The 9,158-nt window shown below is 41.2% G+C and overlaps 1 pseudogene; it reads right to left on the bottom strand.

The window, feature by feature from the left end:
* Positions 1–8,648: 8,648 nt before the first annotated feature.
* Positions 8,649–9,158, bottom strand: LOC102925855 (oxidized purine nucleoside triphosphate hydrolase pseudogene; annotated as a pseudogene).

Below are 9,158 nucleotides of genomic sequence, written 5' to 3'. Positions count from 1 at the left end.
TTACACAGCAGGGCTGCATTAGGGGATGGCTTAACCAGGTATTTGGAATGTTCCGAACTTGGCTGTGCTAGGTGGAGGTCATTTGCTCCACCCCTTGGCATTCTTTTAAAAGTCCTTTAGAAGAGACAGAGGGGGCTGGTGGGTTATGATCCAGCCCCCCCCCACCCCAGGCTATCCCATGTTTCTATCTGTCTCTCTCCCTCTATTTTCTATCTAAATATTTCTCACTTCTCTCTCCTTAAGAGAAAAAGTGGGAGCAGGTCTTCCTCACCCTGTCTAGTAAGACCACTGTGCTAGATGTGGAGCCCAGTACCACCCAGTATGTGAAGGCCACAGATAGTTCAGTAGTTAAGAGCACTGACTGCTCTTCCAGAGAACCAGGTTCTATTCCCAGCACCTATGTGGGCACTTGCAACCATATCCAACTCTATTCCCACATGATCTGATGTTCTCCTCTGTCCTCTGAGGAAACCAGGCACTCATATGGTATATAAACACAATGTAGGCAAGACACTCATACATACAAAATAAATACCTCTAAAAATAATTATAAAAAAAATAGGAATGTGAAGGCCAAGATCCAAGATAATAAAGGCATCTCCCTGTGACCAGCAGAGGCTTATCTTTGCAGGAAAGCAATGGAAGGTCTTACTTTTTTCTGCATATAATACACAGAAGAATCCATCTTGCACTTGGCCCTCCATTAACTCTTCAGTCTGCATACCTAGTGGGCAATGATGGCATTACCCTACACTATAGCCATCTACCCAATTTAAATTTAGAAATTACAAACCTCAGTAGATATTTGAACCTCTGTTAAAAATGTTAATAAAGGTTTTGTTAAAAATCTTGTTTTAGAAAAATAAACATTTGGAATGAAGAGAAAAAAATGCCTAAATATTTTTTCAGGTTAGTTCCTCCATCCTGTCTTAAAGTGTACAAAAAGTACAATATGATGTCTATTGACACTTGAAGTCACCTTAAATGATGCAAACTCAGAGAAAAGCACTTTCTCTTCACTAGGTTGTGCCTAAGAATGACACTCATGGTTCTTCTCTGAGAGAGGCCCAGATGCCATGAGGAACATGGACCACATGTTCAGAATTTAAACTTTAAGAATCAAAACTGTAATATAAATAAATTATATATATCGCTATAAATATAATTTCCTAGGGCCATTCTGGGTGATGCTTCAATTTACTATGAAAAGTTAGAATAATGGTCCCTACTCCATAGACTATTTTGAAGATTGAGTAAATAGACATACACAGTAGGCATTTAATACTAATATTACTTATTAGGATTCTCCCCTCAGCATGATACATTCTTCTATTTGAGGTCATTATGTCTGTTGTTCTTGTGCAGGTACTTTATACATGTACATAATATTATAAGTGTACTTCAAATATGTATATATTGCTACCACAATGCTCTTTAAAACGATCCTTGTATTCATTAGTTTACCATTTAAGAGAAAATCATCTGAGAAGTTTGTTTGAAACCAGTGAGCCTAGCAGTAGGTCATCATGCTGTGTTCCCTGACTTTCTCTTTGATGCCATGGTCTCTGGTCTGCAGTCACTGAGTAGAGAGGGAAACACTCAACAGTCACAGAGACTTGTTGATTCTGTTATTTCTATTTTCATTTTTCAGACTGAGTTACAAGACTCAGAGTTAGTTTATGAGGGTGTGGATTGTGTAGCTAGCTATTATAGCTTTCAGTTAGCTCCATACTGCCCTCAGTGAATTTCAACTGAAACCTGAACCCTAAGGATGAGAAAGAGCTGTCCAAAGGACAGGCCTTCCTCCTGGTACCTGTGTACTATAACAGGAGCTTCTGCACTGTGCCACATACCTTCTCTGTCACAGTGGAGCCTCTTGCCCATGGACCACAAGCCAAACTTATCTTCCTCCCCATGAGACTGTAACTGTTCAGACAATTCTTTTGGCTTCAAACTGTGTTAACAGTGAGAATGGGCTCCACAGGTTGTGGGTGAACTTGGGAAAAGTAGGACACTGGGCAAGCAAGTACTGTTGGTTGCCAAGAAGAGAGTGATGACTTTGGAAGAGCAATGTCCTGGCCCACTGTGAGAAGCCTCAGTGCAATTCCAAGGACGGGGCCTCTGCACTTCAAAAGCAAAAGCATTTATTTAACTGTGATTTGCAAAGACGGGGTTATTTGGCAGCTGAAGAAGTTAAGTTGCTCTGGACTGTCCGAACCAGGACTAAGGTGTCCTGTGCTTTTAGGGTGAGGGTCTGTGCCAACTAATTGAATGGGGAAACCACAAGAAGTTCCCCCATTTGGATGCTGTGCTCACAAGTCCTGCCATTCTGATCTGCAAATGCCATGCTGCCCTAATGAATGCTTAGATTGCAGGAGATGCTAACAACATCAGAGAAAAAATTGGAACTAAAGCTCGTGATGTGCTGAGGAATAAGAATTAGCACAGGGAAGTCAAACTCTCACAGGAACTGCTGCTGGAAGGTAGCAGGTAGCTGCAGAAGGCAAAAATCCCCTGTCTGAAAACAAGAGACATGATGAGATACAGAAAGAGTTCTTTCTTGAATGTGGTGAAGTCAAGATACAGCTTCCAACTTGCCAACCTGACTGTAGACTTCCATGTATAGCTCTTACAGGACAAAAATATCCAGCCATGTTTGAAGCAGTTGTTGTGGGAAATGAGGCCTATTTCAATCATAAAGAAGAGGCAAGAAGAATGTTCCACACACTATCAGCAGAAAAGCCCAGGCCTCAGAACTGTTAGTCAAGAAGGGCAATTGTGAGTTCATCCCTGACATTAGCAGAGACAACAAGTCACCGTGGAAGAAACTACAGCTGCTAGTTCAAGATTACTACAAGGTGAGGTTTATAAGCAATCATCGAGTAAAACAGAAGCAGGAGTGAAGGAGGAACAGAGTAACTCCGTAACCTGGGGACACCAGTAACACTGGCAAAGCATGCACATATTGTAATTATTAATCCTCCAAAGAGAGGGTGCTCCAAGGGCAACATCAAAATGTCACCTATGCACCAAGTCAAGATAAGCCTCAATTAGCTTTCATGGTACTAGAAGACACCATGCAAGCTTCCAAATGAGGGAAGCAACCAACAGTTCAGCATTGATGCCTATGAACCACATCAGCTACTATAATGGTACAACAGCCCTAAGAGTGCAGCAGTGGCATGCATACCTTGGCAGTAGCCAAGAGCTCTCTAATTGGACTCCAGACCTGCTCAATAAGGTCATGTTTGGTATTGGAAGCTTAGCTAATTACTCAGTGATAGTAAGATTGTGGTTATTGGAAGAGAATCTATAACCATTAATTAACCAAACCAGCATAAGCATTAAAAACAATCTATAAACATTTGTTCCTTATGCCCACAGATAAGTGAAAACTTCTCTTTGCAACAGACAGAGACCACCAACCAATCAAAATGTGGAGTTGTGAAGCCCAATCCCAATGGACACGTCTCCACCCCAACCCCCACCTAAGGTAACGTTGTGGAACATTATAAGAGTCAGAGGATCAAGGAGTTTGCTGTGAGACTGTGTCACCTAGTAATAGAAGCTATACCCATAAAGTCTCACCAACATGGCTGCCTAAACATGAGCTGAACAAGGATGACAGCAGTGGACATGCCAAAGTGAATGGGGAAAAGCCCAGGGGATTCAACCCTACACAAAGAACTACAGGCAACTAAGGAAAGTTGGGAGCAAGAGAGTCTTCCCCAGACAGAAGAACATGCCAATTGGTTACCCAATACCAAATGGTCAGCCCTGAAATATATAAGTAATGTTGTATTGACTGAACAGGTTATATTTTGGAATATATATGTAAATACATATGCATATATGCATGCAATGACAGTGAAAGAAGAGGCCATGACTTTGAAGGAGAGCAGAGAGGGGTATAAGGGAGGATTCGAAGAGAGAAAATGGAAGGGTAAAATGTAATTATATTTTAATCTAAGAAAAAAATATCCCAAGTAGTTCTTACAACTGATGGAATGAGAACTGGAGCAACCCTTTCAGGTACCATAAAAACCCATGAGGGTGGGATTTGGGCTGCAGATGACTATGGAAAGCAGTCATCAGAAACAATCATTTTGAAGTTTTTTTTTTTTTTTTTTAATCACCAGTCCTTTCTGGAATGCATAGCAATGACTGAATTTTCCCAGAGGGTTGTATTGCAACTACTCAATTGCCATAGCAGGGCTTTCAGACTTCTGTGGCACCAAGAAAGCATTTAAGTACTAAAGAGATGGCTCAGTGGTTAAGAGCACTTGCTGCTCTTCCAGAAGACCTGCATACAGATCCAGGATCCTACCCACAATGGTAGGTTCTTCTCTGAGTCCTGCTCGACATTTGCACTTGCTGGCTGTGCCTCAAGTATTGTGGAGGCTTCAATGAATCCATGGCTGATAAATATATCCAGCTTCCAGGTGAATCCTTTGGTTTGATCAGAAGTGAACCCCTGGGGAGAGGAGCATAAAACAGCTGTTGAAAGCTGGCTCCAGCTTTGGCCTGATGTAATGCTTTGATCCTTAACCCTTGTCCCTCAGCATTGAGGGAAATTTACATCAAGGCTGTGATGCCTTCAACACCACAATGTGTCCAAGGTCTCCTTCACTGTGCCTGCTGGCATGAAGATCCTCATAAGGTCAACTGAAGCAATCCAAACTGCTACTTTGCAACTCAGGGGCAAATCTCCATTTATTACACACAGGTTATCACACAGAAGTTGCTGCACAGTGTGCGCATGAGGCCAGCTTCCTCAGAAAGCCAGTGTGATGGCTATTCTTCATTGTCAACCAGGCTACATCTGGAATTAAAACCCAAGCAGCTGGTACACCTGTGAGAGATTCTTTCTCTTAATGAAGTCATTTGAAATGGGGAGATCCATCTTTAATTTAGATCTTTTAAGGTAGAAGATCCACCTTTATTTCAGATCTTTTAAGGTAGGAAGATCTGGGCCACAGCTTCTGCTCACAACCTAGGTAACGGACATAGAAGAAGGAAGTTTTCTTCTCTGCCTGCTTTCCCTCACTCTGGCTGGCAAGTCCATTCCTTCACTGGCATAAGAACCTACTTGTTCAGAATTCCAGTATACACTGAAGACTAGCTGACACATTCAACCTCGTGGACTGAACTACTACTGAATTATTGGGCTTTCCATTCATAGTCAGCCATTATTGGATTTGATATACCAGTCTGTAATTCTCCTTCTATTTATATATAAAGATTCATTTTCTCAGTTCTGTTCCCCTAGAGAAGCCTGATTAATATAGCCAGGATTGCTATAACAGCACAAGGGTATTTGTGGCAGGAGAAAACCTTTTTTCAAAGATTTACTTTTATGTTAAAGCATGTATACATGTGTCTCTGTAGGTGTATGCACATGAGTTCAGTACCTGGGGAGGCCAGAGACATTAGCTCCTTTGGAGCTGGAGTTACAGATTGCTGTAAAATGCCTAATGTGGGTGCTGGAAACCAAACTTCGGTTCTGTGAGCCCATTTCTCTTGCTCCAATGGATATTCTTGATCAATTTATAAAAAAAAATTGTGAAGCAGATCCAAGAGATAAATATTGGAGACCTGCCACTGAAAAATACAAGGATTTGTCAATTCATCAGTTAGTCACACCTGGAGTGAGTCTTTGGGTTTGCAAAACTGGCAAAGGAATACTGAGCTACGTGGTGGAGATCTGCATGTACCAAAGGTCCCTCACTTTAGGTGATGTTGCCAGTTTGAATGTTGATTCTGCCATACCATGAGCATGAGAGATTTTAGCTATGTTTTAGTGCCTTTGTCAATTGATTTCTTCAGTGTCTTAGAGTTTTCATTATAGAGGTGTTCTATTTCCTTGGGTGGCCTTATTCTTAGATATTTCACTTTGGGGAAGGTACTGTGATATAGATTATTATTTTAAGATGTGTTACATTTGTTTATGCTCTGGAATATTTGTTTAATGATGCAAAGATGTGTTGCATTCTTTTATCTTGCATTTGTTTAACTCTGTGAAGCTGTATTACTGTGCCTGTCTATAACACTGATGGTCTAATAAAGAACTGAATGGCCAATAGCCAGGCAGGAGAAAGGATAGGTGGGGCTGGCAGGCAGAGAGAATAAATAGAAGGAGAATTATGGGAGGAAGAAAAGAAGGAGCAAGAGAATAAGGAGAGGAAGAAGGCAGGGGCCAGCCACCCAGCCACCCAGCCAGCCACGGAGTAGGAGTAAAGTTTACAGAAGAGAAAGGTAAAAGTCCGGAGGCAAAAGGTAGACAGGATAATTTAAAGTTAAGAAAAGCTGGCAAGAAACAAGCCAAGCTAAGGCCAGGCATTTATAATTAAGAGTAAGCCTCTGTGTGTGATTTATTTGAGAGCTGGGTGGCTTTGAGGTGAGCCCTCAAAAGAGTAAAGAGCCAAAAAGAAAGAGCAAAAACAAACAACACCATTGTGAATAGGAATTTTCCCTCATTTCTTTCCTGGTGAATTTATTGGTATATAGGAAAGTTATTGACTTTTATCAGTTAATTTTATATCCTGTTATTTTCCCTAAACTATAAGTTTAAAAATGTTCTAGTGGAATCTTTAAAAAAATTATATTTTATTTGTGTGTGTGTGTGTGTGTGTGTGTGTGTGTGTGTGTACATATGTCATATGTGTGCAGACATCCAAAGATGCCAGAAGAAGGGGTCAGATCTCCCGGAGCGCAGGCAGCTGTGAGATACCTGACATGGGTGAAGGGAACTGAAGCAGGAAGCACCAGGACTTCTGAGCCATCTCTCCAGCTCCCCTAGTGGGATCTTTAGGATCTTTTAAGTATAGGATCCTGTCATCTGCTTTTGGTGTTAGAGTAATGCTAATTGGTAGAATGAGCTTGACAGTGCTCTTTCCTTTTCTATCTTCTGGAATATTTTAAGGCACATTGGTTTAAGCTCTTCATTAAATATTTGATAGGACTGGTCAGTAAGTCACCCCAGGACTGGCACTTTTTGGATGGAGGAGTGCTTGTCTGTTTCAGTCTCATTGGTTGTTACAAATGTTTAATTTATTTAGTTCTTTCTGGATTTAAATTTTGAAGGTTATATGTATCTAGAAATTTATCAGTTTCTTCTGGATTTTCCAGTTTTTAGTAGTATAAATCTATAAACTTTCTCCCAAATTATTCTTTGTATTTCACTGGAATCTCTGGTAACCTCCCATTTTTTGTCTCTAAGTTTTTTAGTTTGTATCTTTTCTAACTTCCTTTTGGTTAGTCTGGCTAGATCCACCTCATTAATTTTTTCAGAGAACAAACTCTCCAGTCTATCCTATATGTCATCTCTTTATTCTCCACTACATCAATTTCTACTTCGATTTATAACCCCCTTTGTCTTCTAGTTCCTTTGAGTGGGGCTTGTTCTTGTTTTTCCAGGGCCTTCAAGTACATTGTTAGGTTGTTTATTTGAGATTTTTCTGAGCTTTTAATTTAAGCATCCATAGCTATAAACTTTATTATTAGAACTGCCTTATCTGTGTCCTAGAAGTGCACTTTCATTTCAATTTGATTATAGGAATTAAAGATTACTCTCTGAATTCTTCAGTTACCTACTAGTCATTCTAGAACACACTGTTGAGTCTTGTGGAGTTTCTGGTTTCTAGTTTTACTGTCCTATGATCTGGTAGATATAAGGAATTAATTTGCACTTGTATTTGATAAGACTTGCTCTGTAGCCTAGAATGAGGTCTATTATAGAGACGGTTCCATCGGCTGATGAGAAGACGATGCATGTTCTATCCATCAGGTGGGATGTTTTGTGTATGTCTATTAAGTGGGTTCAACTTATGGTTCAACTTAACTCTGAAGCTCCTTTTAGTTGGGATGACCTATTTAGAGTTGAGAGTAAAGTTTAAATGTCACCTACTACTATTTTATTGGATCCTTTCTGCCCCTTGTGTCCTATGGTGTTTGCTTTAGGAAGTTTGAAGCTCCAGTATTGATGCACATATATGGACAATTGTTATATCTTCTTTATGAATTGTTACCTTCCTTATCATTTCTAATTTTGAATCGAATAGCATAATGGCTCTGCCAGGTTATATTTAGCTTCTTTTTTTTGTTTGTTTGTTTTTATTCCTTATAAATGCCCAGCCTTAGCTTGGCTTGTTTCTAGCCAGCTTTTCTGCCTGCCAGCCCCACCTATCCTTTCTCCTGACTTGCTATTGGCCGTTCAGCTCTTTATTTGACCAATCAGGTGTTTTAGATAGGCAAAGTAACACAGCTTCACAGAGTTAAACAAATGCAAGATAAAAGAATGCAACACATCTTTGCATCACTAAAATATATGTTCCATAGCACAAATGGAACACATCTTAAAATAATATTCTATACCTACCTATAAAACCTTAAGGCCCATCCCACATCTCTCTGAACCCCAGTGACTCAGTTTCCCCATCGGTACTCTGCCTCCTAAAGGTGCCACAAGGTCTTCCAAAACAAGACCAGTAGGTGGAGATGAAGTATTCAAGCATTAGTCTACCAGTGACATTTCACATCCCAACCTCAACACCTTGCAAACAGAAAATCCCAGTCCTTTTTTTTTTTTTTTTTTTTTGTGCCCTTGGACTGACAGCTTGTGGCTGTGTAGCCACCTGACTGAAGCCAGAACTGGCCAGACCCCTGTGTTAGAATTCATCCACCTCTCGCAGCAAGTAGTTGAGGATGGTGTCGTGATCCTGGAACTTGAAGTACCCACAGAACTTCTTCTTCTGAAGCAGGAGTGGGAACCAGTAGCTGTCATCAGGCCACATGTCAGCAAAGGGGATCTGGTCCAGTTGGAACCACTGAGGGCGCATTTCGTCACTCTCTGTGGGTGTCCCATGTACGTGGTCAGTAGAAAAGATATGCATGTCCATCAGCTCAGGGAACCCCAAAACTCAAATGAGATGTGGCCCACCTTGTGCAGGGTATCCACGGTTAGACCACTCTCTTCCTCCAGCTCCCTCTTAGCCCCATCCTCAATGGTCTCCTCTTCCTGCACTTTGCCCCCGAAGCCATTCCAGAGGCCAGCACCAAAGCCCCTCTTCTTCATGCCCAGCAGAACTCGATGAGGCTGCAGCACCAGCACCAGGGTGTAGAGCCTGGAGGTACTCATGGTCTCCTGGGTCCTTCGGGCC

This window comes from Peromyscus maniculatus, chromosome 2 (genome assembly GCF_049852395.1).
Source record: "Peromyscus maniculatus bairdii isolate BWxNUB_F1_BW_parent chromosome 2, HU_Pman_BW_mat_3.1, whole genome shotgun sequence".
Classification (NCBI taxonomy): Eukaryota; Metazoa; Chordata; class Mammalia; order Rodentia; family Cricetidae; genus Peromyscus; species Peromyscus maniculatus.
The sequence above is the reverse complement of the archived record's forward strand: the minus strand, read 5'-3'. Positions and strand labels throughout refer to the sequence as shown.